At 47.1% G+C, this 21,375-nt stretch overlaps 16 non-coding genes and 2 pseudogenes across 16 annotated transcripts; 6 read left to right on the forward strand and 12 right to left on the reverse strand.

Annotated features, from left to right (window-relative positions):
• Positions 1–203: 203 nt before the first annotated feature.
• On the forward strand, positions 204–319 carry LOC135016051 (U5 spliceosomal RNA). The gene has a single exon (XR_010214197.1). It is a non-coding gene; the product is annotated as a U5 spliceosomal RNA (small nuclear RNA).
• Positions 320–605: 286 nt separating this feature from the next.
• Positions 606–721, forward strand: LOC135016010 (U5 spliceosomal RNA). The gene has a single exon (XR_010214158.1). It is a non-coding gene; the product is annotated as a U5 spliceosomal RNA (small nuclear RNA).
• A 275-nt stretch (positions 722–996) lies between these two features.
• Positions 997–1,112, forward strand: LOC135016060 (U5 spliceosomal RNA). Its single transcript, XR_010214205.1, has one exon. It is a non-coding gene; the product is annotated as a U5 spliceosomal RNA (small nuclear RNA).
• Positions 1,113–7,739: 6,627 nt separating this feature from the next.
• Positions 7,740–7,903, reverse strand: LOC135015872 (U1 spliceosomal RNA). The gene has a single exon (XR_010214051.1). It is a non-coding gene; the product is annotated as a U1 spliceosomal RNA (small nuclear RNA).
• Positions 7,904–8,574: 671 nt separating this feature from the next.
• On the reverse strand, positions 8,575–8,737 carry LOC135015971 (U1 spliceosomal RNA). Its single transcript, XR_010214129.1, has one exon. It is a non-coding gene; the product is annotated as a U1 spliceosomal RNA (small nuclear RNA).
• Positions 8,738–8,889: 152 nt separating this feature from the next.
• LOC135015810 (U1 spliceosomal RNA) lies at positions 8,890–9,053 on the reverse strand. The gene has a single exon (XR_010213993.1). It is a non-coding gene; the product is annotated as a U1 spliceosomal RNA (small nuclear RNA).
• Positions 9,054–9,721: 668 nt separating this feature from the next.
• Positions 9,722–9,885, reverse strand: LOC135015936 (U1 spliceosomal RNA). The gene has a single exon (XR_010214102.1). It is a non-coding gene; the product is annotated as a U1 spliceosomal RNA (small nuclear RNA).
• A 152-nt stretch (positions 9,886–10,037) lies between these two features.
• LOC135015755 (U1 spliceosomal RNA) lies at positions 10,038–10,201 on the reverse strand. The gene has a single exon (XR_010213941.1). It is a non-coding gene; the product is annotated as a U1 spliceosomal RNA (small nuclear RNA).
• A 670-nt stretch (positions 10,202–10,871) lies between these two features.
• Positions 10,872–11,034, reverse strand: LOC135015966 (U1 spliceosomal RNA). Its single transcript, XR_010214126.1, has one exon. It is a non-coding gene; the product is annotated as a U1 spliceosomal RNA (small nuclear RNA).
• A 152-nt stretch (positions 11,035–11,186) lies between these two features.
• On the reverse strand, positions 11,187–11,350 carry LOC135016092 (U1 spliceosomal RNA). The gene has a single exon (XR_010214237.1). It is a non-coding gene; the product is annotated as a U1 spliceosomal RNA (small nuclear RNA).
• Positions 11,351–12,052: 702 nt separating this feature from the next.
• LOC135015984 (U1 spliceosomal RNA) lies at positions 12,053–12,187 on the reverse strand (annotated as a pseudogene).
• Positions 12,188–12,339: 152 nt separating this feature from the next.
• Positions 12,340–12,503, reverse strand: LOC135015789 (U1 spliceosomal RNA). The gene has a single exon (XR_010213973.1). It is a non-coding gene; the product is annotated as a U1 spliceosomal RNA (small nuclear RNA).
• Positions 12,504–14,864: 2,361 nt separating this feature from the next.
• LOC135015993 (U1 spliceosomal RNA) lies at positions 14,865–15,020 on the forward strand. The gene has a single exon (XR_010214142.1). It is a non-coding gene; the product is annotated as a U1 spliceosomal RNA (small nuclear RNA).
• A 674-nt stretch (positions 15,021–15,694) lies between these two features.
• Positions 15,695–15,858, forward strand: LOC135015842 (U1 spliceosomal RNA). The gene has a single exon (XR_010214023.1). It is a non-coding gene; the product is annotated as a U1 spliceosomal RNA (small nuclear RNA).
• A 152-nt stretch (positions 15,859–16,010) lies between these two features.
• On the forward strand, positions 16,011–16,173 carry LOC135015956 (U1 spliceosomal RNA). The gene has a single exon (XR_010214120.1). It is a non-coding gene; the product is annotated as a U1 spliceosomal RNA (small nuclear RNA).
• Positions 16,174–19,475: 3,302 nt separating this feature from the next.
• Positions 19,476–19,639, reverse strand: LOC135015805 (U1 spliceosomal RNA). Its single transcript, XR_010213988.1, has one exon. It is a non-coding gene; the product is annotated as a U1 spliceosomal RNA (small nuclear RNA).
• Positions 19,640–20,331: 692 nt separating this feature from the next.
• LOC135015945 (U1 spliceosomal RNA) lies at positions 20,332–20,473 on the reverse strand (annotated as a pseudogene).
• Positions 20,474–20,625: 152 nt separating this feature from the next.
• On the reverse strand, positions 20,626–20,789 carry LOC135015972 (U1 spliceosomal RNA). Its single transcript, XR_010214130.1, has one exon. It is a non-coding gene; the product is annotated as a U1 spliceosomal RNA (small nuclear RNA).
• Positions 20,790–21,375: the final 586 nt, after the last annotated feature.

Raw genomic sequence — 21,375 nt, forward strand, 5'->3', positions numbered from 1 at the left:
AAATGTTTGTTTCTTTTCAAACAGAACTTTCTTGACCATGCTACTTGCTTGAAAGATCTGGGAGCACATGGAATACAGTACAAACCATGCTTATAGCAAGGAGAAGCCAGGTGAGAAATCTGCTTTCTTTCAAATTGGGCGCTCACTTTGATCTGAATGAGGACTGCTGGCATGGCACTCAGGCGACAGGTGGAATCTTGGTCATGCTCTGGTTTCTCTTCAGAATGAACAAATCTTTCGCCATTTATTAAAGATTTCCGTGGAGAGGAGCAAAACTGAGTTTTATCTCAATTTTTGCATGCCCCATATTATTGGGGTTTCTTTTATCAGTTTAAGGACAGAATGAGTGTGCTTTCTTGTTGGCTTTAATGTAAGTTTATTTGTATAACAATGACAGTAAATGTCTGTTTCTTTTCAAACAGAACTTTCTTGACCATGCTACTTGCTTGAAAGATCTGGGAGCACATGGAAAAGAGTACAAACCATGCTTATAGCAAGGGGAAGCCTGGTGAGAAATCTGCTTTCTTTCTTTCAAATTGGGTGCTCACTTTGAGCTGAATGAGGACTGCTGGCATGGCACTCAGGCGACAGGTGGAATCTTGGTCATGCTCTGGTTTCTCTTCAGAACGAACAAATCTTTCGCCTTTTACTAAAGATTTCCGTGGAGAGGAGCAAAACTGAGTTTTATCTCAAATTTTGCATTCCCCATCTTATTGGGGTTTTATTTTATCTGTTTAAAGATAGAACGAGTGTGCTTTAATGTAAGCTCATTTGCATAGAAATGACAGTAAATGTTTGTTTCTTTTCAAACAGAACTTTCTTGACTATACTAATTGCTTGAAAGATCTGGGAACACATGGAAAAGAGTACAAACCATGTTTATAGCTAGGGGAAGCCTGGTGAGAAATCTGCTATCTTTCTTTCAAATTGGGTGCTCACTTTGAGCTCAATGAGAACTGCTGGCATGGCACTCAGGCGACAGGTGGAATCTTGGTCATGCTCTGGTTTCTCTTCAGAACTAACAAATATTTCGCCTTTTATTAAAGATTTCCGTGGAGAGGAGCAAAACTGAGTTTTATCTCAATTTTTGCATGCCCCATATTATTGGGGTTTCTTTTATCAGTTTAAAGACAGAACGAGTGTGCTTTCTTGTTAGCTTTAATGTAAGTTGCCATAGATGCAGTGAAACACACGTGTAGGGCACGGCGTGTCCGCGTGTATTTGACTCATGTGAAATGTTATAAAACAAAAATATATGATTATGATGTTAGCTGTTAGTCTCCACTAATAGGGAATAGAAGCTGAGCTATAAGAAAGGAATACACTAGATATGATGTCACTTAGCAGATACAATGTCTAAAGTGCATACAGATAGCTACTAATAACTCTTGATAAGAAAGTATATCAGTGTGGGTATATTTATATGATGGGATATTGGGACTAGTGAATATATATCACTCCTGCTGTCCAGATTGGCAATAACCAGACAATTATGATAAGAGTAGAGATGTCACATGGGCTGCTATAGATATTAATTTAATGCTGTATGTGTCATTTGTTACAAATGGATACATTTTCTATGAGTCAGCCTAGCAGCTGCATGTTCTAACAGAACACTATCCTCACACAGAATCTGCTAACCTTGAGATAACTAAATGACAGTGTGTAACAGTCTCTTTACTATAAGACTGTTACAAAGTAATATATATATTTGAAGTCAGTCTAGCAGCTGTGTGTTCCAGCAGTTTATAAGACAAAGAAAATCTCCTATTGTGGAATCTAGACACATGGGACTGCTGGCCTGTGTCATACTATTTCTATGTAATACCAGTAACATGTATATAACTGTTACATAATTGTTACAAATGGATAAATCTTTGAGTCAGCCTAGCAGCTGCATGTCCTAACAGGACACCATAAATCCTTTACAGTGTAACAAATTGATTGGTAACACTTAAAGGCTGGAGAGCAGTTATATGCCTTACTAGCATACTCAATATACCACATTATTACACCAGTTACCACGATTATTGACAGCGCATTTGATATATTATATTACCCTCACACTGAGTCTGTTTACCTTTAGATAACTAAGTGACCGAATATGTAACAGTTTCTCTATCATAAGACTGTTACAAAGTGAGATAGATATATTTGGAAGTCAGTCAAACAGCTGTGTGTTTCAGCGGTTTATAAGAAAATTCCTCATTGTGGAATCTGGACCACTAAGGGTTATTATATATATAGCACATGGAATTGCCACATCTCCCTATATGATAATTTCATTACACTGTAACATAATAAGAATTAACTCTTTAACAGTGTAAATAGAGAGTAATGAATCTCTGACACATGGAATATATTATTTCTTAGATGAATTGGATAAACCATTATGACAGACACTTTGCTTCCTAATAAGAATTGAGGTGGCTATACCTCTAAGGAAAGCATTATTGCCTACGCCTAGATCAGATTAAATAAGATCTGGCTGAATATATGAAGGAAGGTTGCTATTTATATGAGAATTGGAATTGCTATATTCCTTAAGGCAACCCCACCGATTGATATATGTTGTCAATTAAGTATATCTGAACGGCTATATCTGGACCAGATTTAATAAGATCTGGCTGATTATATGAAGGAGGGCTGCTATTTATATTGGAATTGCCATATTCCTTAAGGCAACCGCACCTGTTGGTATATCTCGCCAATTAACTATATCTAAACAGCTAAATTAAAGCTATTCATCATTTTTTTAGTTTGGATATTAATAAATATGATCTTTCCATGATGCATAGAGATTTCCCTATCAAGTGATTCCTTATCCGATATAGAAAGCTATCCCCCTGTGGTATTGAATTTAGGAATATAGTCTTAGGGGACACAGAGAAATAAGTGATCCCCATCTACCTAAGCACCCCACAAATTGGAGGTTAGCTTACCGGTTATACTCAATCACCCCCACAAATTCGCCAATGGGGATGGCTTCCCGGGAGGTAACCCCTATTGAGTGAAGGGAGTATATAGGATACGACCCAGTGGTACCTGACGACATAGATACTAACAGCTATTTAATAACATTACGCTAGAAAGTGATTATTAGCAACATATATATCTATATAAACAACCCCGCCAGGGTTGTGCCTTCAAAAATAATCACACACGGACACGCTTTTTAAACCTTTTTTTCACATCTCTTTATTCTTCTTATGCACATGTATGTTAGTTCTGTGATTTTAACCTTTATGTTTCACTGCAGTTTGGGATAATAATATTAATATTTATCCAATTTTAATACATACTTAATAAAGGTTATATTTTATGATTCATTCATTCTGTCCAGTGCGTCAACAGTGCAGATTTCTTCTTGTTTTTTCTCCCAAATTCTTTAACAATGACAGTAAATGTTGTTTCTTTTCAAACAGAACTTTCTTGACCATGCTACTTGCTTGAAAGATCTGGGAGCACATGGAAAACAGTACAAACCATGCAGTATCACAAGAGCCTTTATTTGATCTTTCATGAAGATAGAGCAGAATTGAGGACACGTCAACAATTTCTGCCGAAGGTGGTTCATCTTTCCACATGGTGCCTTTGGCCACTGACACCTTCGTTGAGTCAAAGTCTCTGGCTGTGGTCAGAACTTTGAAAATTTATGTCACCAGAACGGTTCAGATTAGGAAAACAGAGGCTCTGTTTGTCCTGTATGCTCCCAACAGGATTGGGTGTCCTGCTTCCATGTAGACCATTATGCGCTGGATCTGTGGTAAGATTCAGCATGCTCATTCCATGGCAGGATTGCCGTTACTGAATTAGGTGAAGACCCATTCTACTAGAAAGGTGGGTTCATCCTGGGCAGCTGGTCGGGAAGTCTCGGCATTGCAACTTTGCCGAGCAGCTATTTAGTAAACACTTTTGCTAAGTTTTACAAGTTTGATACCTTGGCTGATGATAACCTCAAGTTGGGTCATTCGGTGCTGCAGAGTCGTACGCACTCTCCCACCCGTTCAAGAGCTTTGGTATAACCCCATGGTTCTTAATGTGACCCCAGCATCCTCTAGGTCGTATGAGAAAATAGGATTTTAATACCTACCGGTAAATCCTTTTCTCTTAGTCCGTAGAGGATGCTGGGCACCCGTCCCAGTCCATACTGTGTCTGCAGTTATTACTTGTGGTTATACACATGTTATGTTATGGTTCTGGTCAGCTTTTTGCTGCAATTGTTCATGCCGTTGGCTTGTGTTCTGTTGAATGCCACGTTCTGCGGCATGCTTAAGGTGTGAGCTGGTAAGATGCTCACCTTAGTTTAACAATAAATCCTTTCCTCGAAATGTCCGTCTCCCTGGGCACAGTTCCTATAACTGGAGTCTGGAGGAGGGGCATAGAGGGAGGAGCCAGTTCACACCCTTTGAAAGTCTTAAAGTGCCCATGTCTCTTGCGGATCCCGTCTATACCCCATGGTTCTTAATGTGACCCCAGCATCCTCTACGGACTAAGAGAAAAGGATGCCCTTGCGCACTATCCTGACTTCTCCTCCCGTCTGCTTACTTTGTGCCTTCCAACGCACAATGCGAACTACAGGTGGTGCTGCAGGGCCCACACCCTTTTACTTGCCTTACAGAACAGCTCTGGAGCTGTTACAGTGCCCAGCTGCTGCAAGAAATCAGCTTGAATGCTTCAGGGGATGGGGCATGGCCAACATGAGCCCCACACCAAAGTAGGGTGGGGGTGTTTAATGCGAACTAGGGGTCATCCAAGCACCGCAAAAGGCCGCCATGCCCTGCATGCCCCTTTTCTCTTTTCATATGCAGATGAGGGTTCCAGCCAACTTTGGCCCACATCTTGGATGACATCACCGTATGCAAATCCGTCTTCTGCAGACCTTCCCCCAGGAATGCTTGTACTAGTTGTTGCATATGGTTTGATATTTGATGGTGCTTCAATATTAGGCAGCCTTCCACCCTCCCATGTTCATCTGAACAGATGTGGTCTCCCTGCAGTTGTTGTCCCCAGACGAGAGTTCCCTTGTGCGTCCTCAGTTGAATCTCCTTAACTTGACGGGGGAGGGGCTGCCCGAGCAGCCACCCTCCCCAGCCCTATCCCAACTCATACTTATTTTGCATATGAGATCTCTTGATCATGAAGATTGTTCTCACAGGGTGAGGTTCATCCATTATATTTTAAAATAGGAAGGTACAAATTACATATTTGAATTGCATCTATGTGCTGGATTCAAATGTCCCCCCCCCCCCTTCCTTTCTCAATTGTGCCCGTCAGCAGCTATTCTAAGGTTGCTGCCAATGGGTGTGACACATTAATTTCTTCTGTGGGGTACACTGGACTCCACAAGGATTCACATTGGGGTGTAGAGTAGGATCTTGATCTGAGGCACCAACCGGCTCAAAGCTTTTGACTGTTCCCAAGATGCTCAGCGCATCCTCCTCTATAACCCCGCTTCCATGAACAGGGAGCTCAGTTTGTAGTTGGTGCCTTCAGTAGCAGGCCACTTAACAGGGGCCTGCCTCAGGCAGCCTATTCTTAGCTATTAATTTTGACAAGAAAAGAAGAACTTGTTTTATGAGAATCTACAAGGGCTGCAGCAGGCTAGGTCTAATAGACATCTTTACTGCAGCTTCATCACTCCCAGCGGCGCTGTATACTCCCGTGCCCTGGTTGCTGGGTCACTGCAGCGGAGGCTCCAGTTTCTTCCTAAGGTCAGTCACACACACACCGCCCTTCCGGATCACGAGGCCGCTGATGAAGGGGAGCGTGGCCGTAGGGGGTGGACCGTGTGCGCACTGGCGTGGACACTGATTACTGGGCAGCCGCTCCACTAGCCACCAGGTACAGTTAAGGAGCACAGGTCTGGGAGTTTTACTCCTATATTAACCCAATTTTGTACTGCCCGCAGCGCATTGTGATAGGTAATAGGGCCTGATTCAGGTTGGAATGCAATCACAATAAGCGATCCAACTGCAAAAATTGCTAACAGCATACGCATGTGCCTGCATTTTCTGCGGCACCCCGCAGAGAATGCGATCGCCTCTGCCTGTCAATCGGGGCGGGGGGGGGAGAGGGGGGTCAGCAACACTCCATTTCCAAGTCAGGGATGGAGCGGTGCGGGGGCAAGGCTTCAAAATGGGGTCTGCAACGGAGGAGACACAGGGGGCGTGGTCACAGCGGCTGTATGACATCACATTCAGCCGCTGTGATCACAAAAATGGTGGCGGCTTCCTGCGCGCACATACAGTTTGCACCAGCAGGAGGCTACACCATTTTTTATGATCACGCTGAACTGCAGTGCGACTGCAATTACAGCATGGTCAAGAATGGAGGCGTCATGCTGGGTGGCCATGCCCTGTCACTGTGCAGGAGCCAGCACCGCACACACACTAGTCCCCGGGTGCAGCCCCCAACCCCCGGGACACCCGGAGCAACAAAATGTAGATTCAGGCCACCAGGCCACGCCCCTACCTATGAAACCATGCCTCCTTTTTACCATTGCGCTGCTTATCTGCGCGCACTGCATTACAATCTCCTTCGCCACCTCTCTGGGTGTCACCAGTGATAGTGACACCTCTGCCATGCTTGTAGCAGCTGGTCCTAAGATCTACGCCTCAAGCCCTGAGTGTTTGCCCTTGTGACTTGTTGATCATCATAGCGAAGCAGATGCTTACAGAAAACTGCAGGGGCTTAGATTGAAAATAAAAAAATTGATGGGTATAAGGTAGAGAGGAGCGGGTTCGGTTTTCCGAGAACCGAATTCCCGACGAACTCCATGTGGTTTACACTGGTCCGAGGCAGGCTCGGTTGTTCCCGCCTGACTCGGAAAACCTGAACAAGGGAAAATGTCATCATCCCGCTGTCGGATTCTCTCGAGATTCGGATTCCATATAAAGAGCTGCGCGTTGCCGCCATTTTTACTCGTGCATTGAAGAGAGAGCGGAGAGGACGTGGCTATGTTCTCTCAGTGGAAATCTCAATATCAGTGCTCAGTATCAGTGGTTACTTATTGCTGCTCAGTAATACTAGTAGTGTGTCTCTCCTGCTCAGTGTCAGTTCTCAGTAGTATCCTCATCAGTGCTCAGTATCACTGCTCATTGTCTTGTGCTGCATTGTGGTGCTCAGCATACTACAGTACATTACTAATAGTCCAGTGCTGCATCTTGCTGCTCAGTGTCAGTTCTAGTATCCTCATCAGTGCTCACTATCACTGCTCATTACATTGTGGTGTTCTGTATACTACAGTAACATAGTAATATAGTAACATATAGTAACATAGTTTTTGAGGTTGAATAGAGGCAAATTGCCCATCGTGTTCAACCTGTTTTAAGTTGTGATGATTCTACATACTTGCTGAATAATGTTTTATGACTAGTTAGCTACTATAACTCATGTTACCCCCGGATTAACCATGTTGATATTTTAAGTATTATAACCTTGGATAGCTTTTTCATTCAGAAATGTATCCATTCCTTTTTTAAATCCAATTACAGAGTCCGCCATTACCACCTTCCCTGGCAGGGAATTCCACATCCTGATTGCCCTAACAGTGAAGATCATAGTATCTCACCTGGCAGGTAAGTAGGAGTTGGGCTAGAGCTGTGGAGGATTGCTGCTCGGGCACCCCCTGTCAAGTGAAGGAGATCCAACTGAGGCAGCACAAGGGAACTCTCGAAAGAAGAACAAGGCTAGAGGAAGATCTGAGACAAAGAAATCTGACTTTTACCAGAGCTGACCAGAGGAAAGCACAAACGCAGTCCCCCACTACCACAAATAATGCAGTCGAGTTTCCCACATTTGGGGAAATCACAGGGGTCAGCATACCCAGAGTGCAATGAATGAACCTCACCCTGGGAGAACAATCTTCATGACCATGGTATCTCCTATGCAAAATAAGTATGATTTGGGATAGGGCTGGGGAGGGCCGCTGCTCAGGCACATCTCTGTCAAGTAAAGGAGATTCAACTGAGGCAACACAAGGGAACTCTCATCTGGGGACAACAACTGCAGGGAGAACACATATTTTCAGATGAACATGGGAGGGCAGAAGGCTCCCTAACACTGAAGCACCCCCAAACAACAAACCAAATGCAACTACTAGTGCAAGCATTCCTGGGGGAAGGCCTGCAGCAGATGGATTTGCATATGGTGATGTCATCCAAGCAGTGGGTCAAAGTTGGCTTCAACCCTCGTCTGCATATGAAAATAAAAAAGGGGTGTGCAGGGCATGGCGGCCTTTTGCGGCGCTTGGATGACCCCTAGTTTGCATTAAACACCTCCACCTTCCTTCGGTGTGGGGCTCATGTTGGCTATGCCCCAGCCCCTGAAGCATTCAAGCTGATTTCTTGCTGCAGCTGGGCACTGTAACAGCTCCAGAGCTGCTCTGTAAAGCAAGTAAAAGGGTGTGGGCCCTGCAGCACTACCTGTAGTTTGCATTATGCGTTGGAAGGCACAAAGTAAGCAGACGGGAGAAGTCAGGATAGTGCACAAGGGCATAGAAGGGAGCGGCTCAAGAAAAGAGAAGTGGAAACAGACAGCAAACTAGGCTGGAGAGAGACCTGAGACAAAGAGATCTGAATTATACGAGAGCCGACCAGAGGAAACACAAATTATGTAATCAAGTGTCCCACATTTGGGGAAATCGTAGGAGCAGCACACCCAGAGTGCATTGGGTGAGCCTTGCCCTGGGAGAAGCACCTTCCTGATCATAGTATCTCACCTGGCAGGTAAGTAGGAGTTGGGCTAGAGCTGGGGAGGGTCGCTGTTCGGGCACCCCCCTGTCAAGTGAAGGAGATCCAACTGAGGCAGCACAAGGAAACTCTCGAAAAAAGAACAAGGCTAGAGGAAGATCTGAGACAAAGAAATCTGACTTTTACCAGAGCTGACCAGAGGAAAGCACAAACACAGTCCCCCACTACCACAAATAATGCAGTCGAGTTTCCCACATTTGGGGAAATGACAGGGGTCAGCATACCCAGAATGCAATGAATGAACCTCACCCTGGGAGAACAATCTTCATGACAATGGTATCTCCTATGCAAAATAAGTATGATTTGGGATAGGGCTGGGGAGGGCCGCTGCTCAGGCACATCCCTGTCAAGTAAAGGAGATTCAACTGAGGCAGCACAAGGGAACTCTCATCTGGGGACAACAACTGCAGGGAGAACACATATTTTCAGATGAACATGGGAGAGCAGAAGGCTGCCTAATACTGAAGCACCCCCAAACAACAAACCAAATGCAACAACTAGTACAAGCATTCCTGGGAAAAGGTCTGCAGAAGACGGATTTGCATACGGTGATGTCATCCAAGCAGTGGGCCAAAGTTGGCTGGAACCCTCATCTGCATATGAAAAGAGAAAAGGGGCATGCAGGGCATGGCGGCCTTTTGCGGCGCTTGGATGACCCTTAGTTCGCATTAAACACCTCCACCCTCCGTCGGTGTGGGGCTCATGTTGGCTATGCCCCAGCCCCTGAAGCATTCAAGCTGATTTCTTGCAGCAGCTGGGCACTGTAACAGCTCCAGAGCTGCTCTGTAAGGCAAGTAAAAGGGTGTTGGCCCTGCAGCACTACCTGTAGTTTGCATTGTGCGTTGGAAGGCACAAAGTAAGCAGACAGGAGAAGTCAGGAGAGTGCACAAGGGCAAGGGCAGGGGCTCAAGAAAAGAGAAGTGGAAACAGACAGCAAACTAGGCTGGAGAGAGACCTGAGACAAAGAGATCTGAATTATACGAGTAGCCGACCAGAGGAAACACAAATTATGTAGTCAAGTGTCCCACATTTGGGGAAATCGTAGGAGCAGCACACCCAGAGTGCAATGGGTGAGCCTTGCCCTGGGAGAAGCACCTTCCTGATCATAGTATCTCACCTGGCAGGTAAGTAGGAGTTGGGCTAGAGCTGGGGAGGGTCGCTGCTCGGGCACCCCCCTGTCAAGTGAAGGAAATCCAACTGAGGCAGCACAAGGAAACTCTCAAAAAAAGAACAAGGCTAGAGGAAGATCTGAGACAAAGAAATCTGACTTTTACCAGAGCTGACCAGAGGAAAGCACAAACACAGTCCCCCACTACCACAAATAATGCAGTCGAGTTTCCCACATTTGGGGAAATCACAGGGGTCAGCATACCCAGAATGCAATGAATGAACCTCACCCTGGAAGAACAATCTTCATGACCATGGTATCTCCTATGCAAAATAAGTATGATTTGGGATAGGGCTGGGGATGGCCGCTGCTCAGGCACATCTCTGTCAAGTAAAGGAGATTCAACTGAGGCAGCACAAGAGAACTCTCATCTGGGGACAACAACTGCAGGGAGAACACATATTTTCAGATGAACATGGGAGAGCAGAAGGCTGCCTAATACTGAAGCACCCCAAACAACAAACCAAATGCAACAACTAGTACAAGCATTCCTGGGGGAAGGTCTGCAGAAGACGTATTTGCATACGGTGATGTCATCCAAGCAGTGGGCCAAAGTTGGCTGGAACCCTCATCTGCATATGAAAAGAGAAAAGGGGTATGCAGGGCATGGCGGCCTTTTGCGGCGCTTGGATGACCCTTAGTTCGCATTAAACACCTCCACCCTCCGTCGGTGTGGGGCTCATGTTGGCTATGCCCCAGCCCCTGAAGCATTCAAGCTGATTTCTTGCAGCAGCTGGGCACTGTAACAGCTCCAGAGCTGCTCTGAAAGGCAAGTAAAAGGGTGTGGGCCCTGCAGCACTACCTGTAGTTTGCATTGTGCGTTGGAAGGCACAAAGTAAGCAGACAGGAGAAGTCAGGAGAGTGCACAAGGGCATAGAAGGCAGCGGCTCAAGAAAAGAGAAGTGGAAACAGACAGCAAACTAGGCTGGAGAGAGACCTGAGACAAAGAGATCTGAATTATACGAGAGCCGACCAGGGGAAACGCAAATTATGCAGTCAAGTTTCCCACATTTGGGGAAATCGCAGGAGCAGCACACCCAGAGTGCAATGGGTGAGCCTTGCCCTGGGAGAAGCACCTTCATGATCATAGTATCTCACCTGGCAGTTATGTAGGAGTTGGGCTAGAGCTGGGGAGGGTCGCTGCTCGGGTACCCCCCTGTCAAGTGAAGGAGATCAAACTGAGGCAGCACAATGGAACTCTCGAAAGAAGAACAAGGCTAGAGGAAGATCTGAGACAAAGAAATCTGACTTTTACCAGAGCTGACCAGAGGAAAACACAAACACAGTCCCCCACTACCACAAATAATGCAGTTGAGTTTCCCACATTTGGGGAAATCACAGGGGTCAGCATACCCAGAATGCAATGAATGAACCTCACCCTGGGAGAACAATCTTTATGACCATGGTATCTCCTATGCAAAATAAGTATGATTTGGGATAGGGCTGGGGAGGGCCGCTGCTCAGGCACATCTCTGTCAAGTAAAGGAGATTCAACTGAGGCAGCACAAGGGAACTCTCATCTGGGGACAACAACTGCCGGGAGAACACATATTTTCAGATGAACATGGGAGGGCAGAAGGCTGCCTAATACTGAAGCACCCCCAAACAACAAACCAAATGCAACAACTAGTACAAGCATTCCTGGGGGAAGGTCTGCAGAAGACGGATTTGCATACAGTGATGTCATCCAAGCAGTGGGCCAAAGTTGGCTGGAACCCTCATCTGCATATGAAAAGAGAAAAGGGGTATGCAGGGCATGGCGGCCTTTTGCGGCGCTTGGATGACCCTTAGTTCGCATTAAACACCCCCACCCTACTTCGGTGTGGGGCTCATGTTGGCCATGCCCCAGCCCCTGAAGCATTCAAGCTGATTTCTTGCAGCAGCTTGGCACTGTAACAGCTCCAGAGCTGCTCTGTAAGGCAAGTAAAAGGGTGTGGGCCCTGCAGCACTACCTGTAGTTTGCATTGTGCATCGGAAGGCACAAAGTAAGCAGACAGGAGGAGAAGTCAGGATAGTGCACAAGGGTATAGAAGGGAGGGGCTCAAGAAAAAAGAAGTGGAAACAGACAGCAAATTAGGCTGGAGAGAGACCTGAGACAAAGAGATCTGAATTATATGAGAGCCGACTAGGGGAAACACAAATTATGCAATCAAGTTTCCCATATTTGGGGAAATCGCAGGGGCAGCACACCCAGAGTGCAATGGGTCAGCCTTGCCCAGGGAGAAGCAACTTCATGATCATAGTATCTCACCTGGCAGGTAAGTAGGAGTTGGGCTAGAGCTGGGGAGGGTCGCTGCTCGGGCACCCCCCTGTCAAGTGAAGGAGATCCAACTGAGGCAGCACAAGGGAACTCTTGAAAGAAGAACAAGGCTAGAGGAAGATCTGAGACAAAGAAATCTGACTTTTACCAGAGCTGACCAGAGGAAAGCACAAACACAGTCCCCCACTACCACAAATAATGCAGTTGAGTTTCCCACATTTGGGGAAATCACAGAGGTCAGCATACCCAGAACGCAATGAATGAACCTAACCCTGGGAGAACAATCTTCATGACCATGGTATCTCCTATGCAAAATAAGTATGATTTGGGATAGGGCTGGGGAGGGCCGCTGCTCAGGCACATCTCTGTCAAGTAAAGGAGATTCAACTGAGGCAGCACAAGGGAACTCTCATCTGGGGACAACAACTGCAGGGAGAACACATATTTTCAGATGAACATGGGAGGGCAGAAGGCTGCCTAATACTGAAGCACCCCCAAACAACAAACCAAATGCAACAACTAGTGCAAGCATTCCTGGGGGAAGGCCTGCCGCAGATGGATTTGCATATGGTGATGTCATCCAAGCAGTGGGTCAAAGTTGGCTTCAACCCTCGTCTGCATATGAAAAGAGAAAAGGGGCATGCAGGGCATGGCGGCCTTTTGCGGCGCTTGGCTGACCCCTAGTTTGCATTAAACACCTCCACCCTCCGTCGGTGTGGGGCTCATGTTGGCTATGCCCCAGCCCCTGAAGCATTCAAGCTTATTTCTTGCTGCAGCTGGGCACTGTAACAGCTCCAGAGCTGCTCTGTAAGGCAAGTAAAAGGGTGTGGGCCCTGCAGCACTACCTGTAGTTTGCATTGTGCGTTGGAAGGCACAAAGTAAGCAGACAGGAGAAGTCTGGAGAGTGCACAAGGGCATAGAAGGCAGCGGCTCAAGAAAAGAGAAGTGGAAACAGACAGCAAACTAGGCTGGAGAGAGACCTGAGACAAAGAGATCTGAATTATACGAGAGCCGACCAGGGGAAACACAAATTATGCAGTCAAGTTTCCCACAGGAGTATATAGGATACGACCCAGTGGTACCTGACGACATAGATACTAACAGCTATTTAATAACATTACGCTAGAAAGTGATTATTAGCAACATATATATCTATATAAACAACCCCGCCAGGGTTGTGCCTTCAAAAATAATCACACACGGACACGCTTTTTAAACCTTTTTTTCACATCTCTTTATTCTTCTTATGCACATGTATGTTAGTTCTGTGATTTTAACCTTTATGTTTCACTGCAGTTTGGGATAATAATATTAATATTTATCCAATTTTAATACATACTTAATAAAGGTTATATTTTATGATTCATTCATTCTGTCCAGTGCGTCAACAGTGCAGATTTCTTCTTGTTTTTTCTCCCAAATTCTATAACAATGACAGTAAATGTTGTTTCTTTTCAAACAGAACTTTCTTGACCATGCTTCTTGCTTGAAAGATCTGGGAGCACATGGAAAACAGTACAAACCATGCAGTATCACAAGAGCCTTTATTTGATATTTCATGAAGATAGAGCAGAATTGAGGACACGTCAACTATTTCTGCCGAAGGTGGTTCATCTTTCCACATGGTGCCTTTGGCCACTGACACCTTCGTTGAGTCAAAGTCTCTGGCTGTGGTCAGAACTTTGAAAATTTATGTCACCAGAACGGTTCAGATTAGGAAAACAGAGGCTCTGTTTGTCCTGTATGCTCCCAACAGGATTGGGTGTCCTGCTTCCATGTAGACAATTATGCGCTGGATCTGTGGTAAGATTCAGCATGCTCATTCCACGGCAGGACTGCCGTTACTGAATTAGGTGAAGACCCATTCTACTAGAAAGGTGGGTTCATCCTGGGCAGCTGGTCGGGGAGTCTCGGCATTGCAACTTTGCCGAGCAGCTATTTAGTAAACACTTTTGCTAAGTTTTACAAGTTTTAGAGTAAAGGAGATTCAACTGAGGCAGCACAAGGGAACTCTCATCTGGGGACAACAACTGCAGTGAGAACACATATTTTCAGATGAACATGGGAGGGCAGAAGGCTGCCTAATACTGAAGCACCCCCAAACAACAAACCAAATGCAACAACTAGTACAAGCATTCCTGGGGGAAGGTCTGCAGAAGACGGATATGCATATAGTGATGTCATCCAAGCAGTGGGCCAAAGTTGGCTGGAACCCTCATCTGCATATGAAAAGAGAAAAGGGGTATGCAGGGCATGGCGGCCTTTTGCGGCGCTTGGATGACCCTTAGTTCGCATTAAACACCCCCACCCTCCTTCGGTGTGGGGCTCATGTTGGCCATGCCCCAGCCCCTGAAGCATTCAAGCTGATTTCTTGCAGCAGCTTGGCACTGTAACAGCTCCAGAGCTGCTCTGTAAGGCAAGTAAAAGGGTGTGGGCCCTGCAGCACTACCTGTAGTTTGCATTGTGCATTGGAAGGCACAAAGTAAGCAGACAGGAGGAGAAGTCAGGATAGTCCACAAGGGTATAGAAGGGAGGGGCTCAAGAAAAAAGAAGTGGAAACAGACAGCAAACTAGGCTGGAGAGAGACCTGAGACAAAGAGATCTGAATTATATGAGAGCCGACCAGGGGAAACACAAATTATGCAGTCAAGTTTCCCACATTTGGGGAAATCGCAGGGGCAGCACACCCAGGTGAGATACTATAATCAGGAAGGTGCTTCTCCCAGGGCAAGGCTCACCCATTGCACACTGGGTGTGCTGCTCCTACGATTTCCCCAAATGTGGGACACTTGACTGCATAATTTGTGTTTCCTCTGGTCGGCTCTCGTATAATTCAGATCTCTTTGTCTCAGGTCTCTCTCCAGCCTAGTTTGCTCTCTGTTTCCACTTCTTTTTTCTTGAGCCCCTCCCTTCTATACCCTTGTGCACTATCCTGACTTCTCCTCCCGTCTGCTTACTTTGTGCCTTCCAATGCACAATGCAAACTACAGGTAGTGCTGCAGGGCCCACACCCTTTTACTTGCCTTACAGAGCAGCTCTGGAGCTGTTACAGTGCCCAGCTGCTGCAAGAAATCAGCTTGAATGCTTCATGGGATGGGGCATGGCCAACATGAGCCCCACACCAAAGGAGGGTGGGGGTGTTTTATGCGATCTAGGGGTCATCCAAGCACCGCAAAAGGCCGCCATGCCCTGCACGCCCCTTTTCTCTTTTCATATGCAGATGAGGGTTGAAGCCAACTTTGACCCACTGCTTGGATAACATCACCATATGCAAATCCATCTGCTGCAGGCCTTCCCCCAGGAATGCTTGCACTAGTTGTTGCATTTGGTTTGTTGTTTGGGGGTGCTTCAGTATTAGGCAGCCTTCTGCCCTCCCATGTTCATCTGAAAATATGTGTTCTCCCTGCAGTTGTTGTCCCCATATGAGAGTTCCCTTGTGCTGCCTCAGTTGAATCTCCTTTACTTGACAGAGATGTGCCTGAGCAGCGGCCCTCCCCAGCCCTATCCCAAATCATACTTATTTTGCATAGGAGACACCATGGTCATGAAAATTGTTCACCCAGGGTGAGGTTCATTCATTGCATTCTGGGTATGCTGACCCCTGTGATTTACCCAAATGTGGGAAACTCGCCTGCATTATTTGTGGTAGTTGGGGACTGTGTTTGTGTTTTCCGCTGGTCAGCTCTGGTAAAAGTCAGATTTCTTTGTCTCAGATCTTCCTCTAGCCTTGTTCTTCTTTCGAGAGTTCCATTGTGCTGCCTCAGTTGGATCTCCTTCACTTGACAGGGGGGTGCCCGAGCAGCGACCCTCCCCAGCTCTAGCCCAACTCCTACTTACCTGCCAGGTGAGATACTATGATCTTGAAGGTGCTTCTCCCAGGGCAAGGCTCAACCATTGCACTCTGGGTGTGCTGCCCCTGCGATTTCCCCAAATATGGGAAACTTGACTGCATAATTTGTGTTTCCCCTGGTCGGCTCTCGTATAATTCAGATCTCTTTGTCTCAGGTCTCTCTCCAGCCTAGTTTGCTGTCTGTTTCCACTTCTCTTTTCTTGAGCCGCTCCCTTCTATGCCCTTGCGCACTATCCTGACTTCTCCCGTCTGCTTACTTTGTGCCTTCCAACGCACAATGCGAACTACAGGTAGTGCTGCAGGGCCCACACCCTTTTATTTGCCTTACAGAGCAGCTCTGGAGCTGTTACAGTGCCCAGCTGCTGCAAGAAATCAGCTTGAATGCTTCAGGGGCTGGGGCATAGCCAACATGAGCCCCACACCGAAGGAGGGTGGAGGTGTTTAATGCGAACTAGGGGTCATCCAAGCGCCGCAAAAGGCCGCCATGCCCTGCATAACCCTTTTCTCTTTTCATATGCAGATGAGGGTTCCAGCCAACTTTGGCCCACTGCTTGGATGACATCACCGTATGCAAATTCGTCTCCTGCAGACCTTCCCCCAGGAATGCTTGTACTAGTTATTGCATATGGTTTGATATTTGATGGTGCTTCAGTATTAGGCAGCCTTCCGCCCTCCCATGTTCATCTGAAAAAATGTGGTCTCCCTGCAGTTGTTGTCCCCAGACGAGAGTTCCCTTGTGCTTCCTCAGTTGAATCTCCTTAACTTGACGGGGGAGGGGCTTGCCCGAGCAGCCACCCTCCCCAGCCCTATCCCAACTCATACTTATTTTGCATATGAGATCTCTATATCATGAAGATTGTTATCACAGGGTGAAGTTCATCCATTATATTTTAAAATAGGAAGGTTCAAATTACATATTTGAATTGCATCTATGTGCTGGATTCAAATGTCCCCCCCCTTCCTTTCTCAATTGTGCCCGTCAGCAGCTATTCTAAGGTTGCTGCCAATGGGTGTGACACATTAATTTCTTCTGTGGGGTACACTGGACTCCACAAGGATTCACATTGGGGTGTAGAGTAGGATCTTGATCTGAGGCACCAACCGGCTCAAAGCTTTTGACTGTTCCCAAGATGCTCAGCGCATTCTCCTCTATAACCCCGCTTCCATGAACAGGGAGCTCAGTTTGTAGTTGGTGCCTTCAGTAGCAGGCCACTTAACAGGGGCCTGCCTCAGGCAGCCTATTCTTAGCTATTAATTTTGACAAGAAAATAAGAACTTTTTTTATGAGAATCTACAAGGGCTGCAGCAGGCTAGGTCTAATAGACATCTTTACTGCAGCTTCATCACTCCCAGCGGCGCTGTATACTCCCGTGCCCTGGTTGCTGGGTCACTGCAGCGGAGGCTCCGGTTTCTTCCTAAGGTCAGTCACACACGCACCGCCCTTCCGGATCACGAGGCCGCTGATGAAGGGGAGCGTGGCCGTAGGGGGTGGACCGTGTGCGCACTGGCGTGGACACTGATTACTGGGCAGCCGCTCCACGAGCCACCAGGTACAGTTAAGGAGCACAGGTCTGGGGTTTTTTCTCCCATATTAAACCAATTTTGTACTGCCCGCAGCGCATTGTGATAGGTAATAGGGCCTGATTCAGGTTGGATTGCAATCACAGTAAGCGATCCAACTGCAAAAATTGCTAAGAGCATACGCATGTGCCTGCATTTTCTGCGGCACCCCGCAGAGAATGCGATCGCCTCTGCCTGTCAATCGGGGCAGGGGGGGAGAGGGGGGTCAGCAACACTCCATTTCCAAGTCAGGGATGGAGCGGTGCGGGCGCAAGGCTTCAAAATGGGGTCTGCAACGGAGGAGACACAGGGGGCGTGGTCACAGCGGCTGTATGACATCACATTCAGCCGCTGTGATCACAAAAATGGTGGCGGCTTCCTGCGCGCACATACAGTCTGCACCAGCAGGAGGCTACACCATTTTGTATGATCACGCTGAACTGCAGTGCAACTGCAATTACAGATTGGTCAAGAAGGGAGGCGTCATGCTGGGTGGCCATGTCCTGTCACTGTGCAGGAGCCAGCACCGCTCACACACTAGTCCCCGGGTGCAGCCCCCAACCCCCGGGACACCCGGAGCAACAAAATGTAGATTCAGGCCACCAGGCCACGCCCCTACCTATAAAACCATGCCTCCTTTTTACCATTGCGCTGCTTATCTGCGCGCACTGCATTACAATCTCCTTAGCCACCTCTCTGGGTGTCACCAGTGATAGTGACACCTCTGCCATGCTTGTAGCAGCTGGTCCTAAGATCTACGCCTCAAGCCCTGAGTGTTTGCCCTTGTGACTTGTTGATCATCATAGCGAAGCAGATGCTTACAGAAAACTGCAGGGGCTTAGATTGAAAATAAAAAAATATATGGGTATAAGGTAGAGAGGAGCGGGTTCGGTTCTCCGAGAACCGAATTCCCCACGAACTCCACGTGGTTTACACTGGTCCGAGGCAGGCTCGGTTGTTCCCGCCTGACTCGGAAAACCTGAACAAGGGAAAATGTCATCATCCCGCTGTCGGATTCTCGCGAGATTCGGATTTCATATAAAGAGCTGCGCGTTGCCGCCATTTTTACTCGTGCATTGAAGAGGGAGCGGAGAGGACGTGGCTATGTTCTCTCAGTGGAAATCTCAATATCAGTGCTCAGTATCAGTGGTTACTTATTGCTGCTCAGTAATACTAGTAGTGTGTCTCTCCTGCTCAGTGTCAGTTCTCAGTAGTATCCTCATCAGTGCTCAGTATCACTGCTCATTGTCTTGTGCTGCATTGTGGTGCTCAGCATACTACAGTACATTACTAATAGTCCAGTGCTGCATCTTGCTGCTCAGTGTCAGTTCTAGTATCCTCATCAGTGCTCACTATCACTGCTCATTACATTGTGGTGTTCTGTATACTACAGTAACATAGTAATATAGTAACATATAGTAATATAGTTTTTGAGGTTGAAAAGAGGCAAATTGCCCATCGTGTTCAACCTGTTTTAAGTTGTGATGATTCTACATACTTGCTGAATAATGTTTTATGACTAGTTAACTACTACAACTCATGTTACCCCCGGATTAACCATGTTGATATTTTAAGTATTATAACCTTGGATAGCTTTTTCATTCAGAAATGTATCCATTCCTTTTTTAAATCCAATTACAGAGTCCGCCATTACCACCTTCCCTGGCAGGGAATTCCACATCCTGATTGCCCTAACAGTGAAGATCATAGTATCTCACCTGGCAGGTAAGTAGGAGTTGGGCTAGAGCTGTGGAGGATTGCTGCTTGGGCACCCCCTGTCAAGTGAAGGAGATCCAACTGAGGCAGCACAAGGGAACTCTCGAAAGAAGAACAAGGCTAGAGGAAGATCTGAGACAAAGAAATCTGACTTTTACCAGAGCTGACCAGAGGAAAGCACAAACACAGTCCCCCACTACCACAAATAATGCAGTCGAGTTTCCCACATTTGGGGAAATCACAGGGGTCAGCATACCCAGAATGCAATGAATGAACCTCACCCTGGGAGAAAAATCCTCATGACCAAGGTATCTCCTATGCAAAATAAGTATGATTTGGGATAGGGCTGGGGAGGGCCGCTGCTCAGGCACATCTCTGTCAAGTAAAGGAGATTCAACTGAGGCAGCACAAGGGAACTCTCATCTGGGGACAACAACTGCAGGGAGAACACATATTTTCAGATGAACATGGGAGGGCAGAAGGCTGCCTAAAACTGAAGCACCCCCAAACAACGAACCAAATGCAACTACTAGTGCAAGCATTCCTGGGGGAAGGCCTGCAGCAGATGGATTTGCATATGGTGATGTCATCCAAGCAGTGGGTCAAAGTTGGCTTCAACCCTCGTCTGCATATGAAAAGAAAAAAGGGGTGTGCAGGGCATGGCGGCCTTTTGCGGCGCTTGGATGACCCCTAGTTCGCATTAAACACCTCCACCCTCCTTCGGTGTGGGGCTCATGTTGGCTATGCCCCAGCCCCTGAAGCATTCAAGCTGATTTCTTGCAGCAGCTGGGCACTGTAACAGCTCCAGAGCTGCTCTGTAAAGCAAGTAAAAGGGTGTGGGCCCTGCAGCACTACCTGTAGTTTGCATTGTGCGTTGGAAGGCACAAAGTAAGCAGATGGGAGAAGTCAGGATAGTGCACAAGGGTATAGAAGGGAGGGGCTCAAGAAAAAAGAAGTGGAAACAGACAGCAAACTAGGCTGGAGAGAGACCTGAGACAAAGAGATCTGAATTATATGAGAGCCGACCAGGGGAAACACAAATTATGCAGTCAAGTTTCCCACATTTGGGGAAATCGCAGGGGCAGCACAGCCAGAGTGCAATGGGTGAGCCTTGCCCTGGGAGAAGCATCTTCATGATCATAGTATCTCACCTGGCAGGTAAGTAGGAGTTGGGCTAGAGCTGGGGAGGGTCGCTGCTCGGGCACCCCCCTGTCAAGTGAAGGAGATCCAACTGAGGCAGCACAAGGGAACTCTCGAAAGAAGAACAAGGCTAGAGGAAGATCTGAGACAAATAAATCTGACTTTTACCAGAGCTGACCAGAGGAAAGCACAAACACAGTCCCCCACTACCACAAATAATGCAGTTGAGTTTCCCACATTTGGGGAAATCACAGGGGTCAGCATACCCAGAATGCAATGAATGAACCTAACCCTGGGAGAACAATCTTCATGACCATGGTATCTCCTATGCAAAATAAGTATGATTTGGGATAGGGCTGGGGAGGGCCGCTGCTCAGGCACATCTCTGTCAAGTAAAGGAGATTCAACTGAGGCAGCACAAGGGAACTCTCATCTGGGGACAACAACTGCAGGGAGAACACATATTTTCAGATGAACATGGGAGGGCAGAAGGCTGCCTAATACTGAAGCACCCCCAAACAACAAACCAAATGCAACAACTAGTGCAAGCATTCCTGGGGGAAGGCCTGCAGCAGATGGATTTGAATATGGTGATGTCATCCAAGCAGTGGGTCAAAGTTGGCTTCAACCCTCGTCTGCATATGAAAAGAATAAAGGGGTGTGCAGGGCATGGCGGCCTTTTGCGGCGCTTGGATGACCCCTAGTTCGCATTAAACACCTCCACCCTCCTTCGGTGTGGGGCTCATGTTGGCTATGCCCCAGCCCCTGAAGCATTCAAGCTGATTTCTTGCAGCAGCTGGGCACTGTAACAGCTCCAGAGCTGCTCTGTAAAGCAAGTAAAAGGGTGTGGGCCCTGCAGCACTACCTGTAGTTTGTATTGTGCGTTGGAAGGCACAAAGTAAGCAGACGGGAGAAGTCAGGATAGTGC

This window comes from Pseudophryne corroboree, unplaced genomic scaffold (assembly GCF_028390025.1).
Source record: "Pseudophryne corroboree isolate aPseCor3 unplaced genomic scaffold, aPseCor3.hap2 scaffold_298, whole genome shotgun sequence".
Taxonomy (NCBI): domain Eukaryota; kingdom Metazoa; phylum Chordata; class Amphibia; order Anura; family Myobatrachidae; genus Pseudophryne; species Pseudophryne corroboree.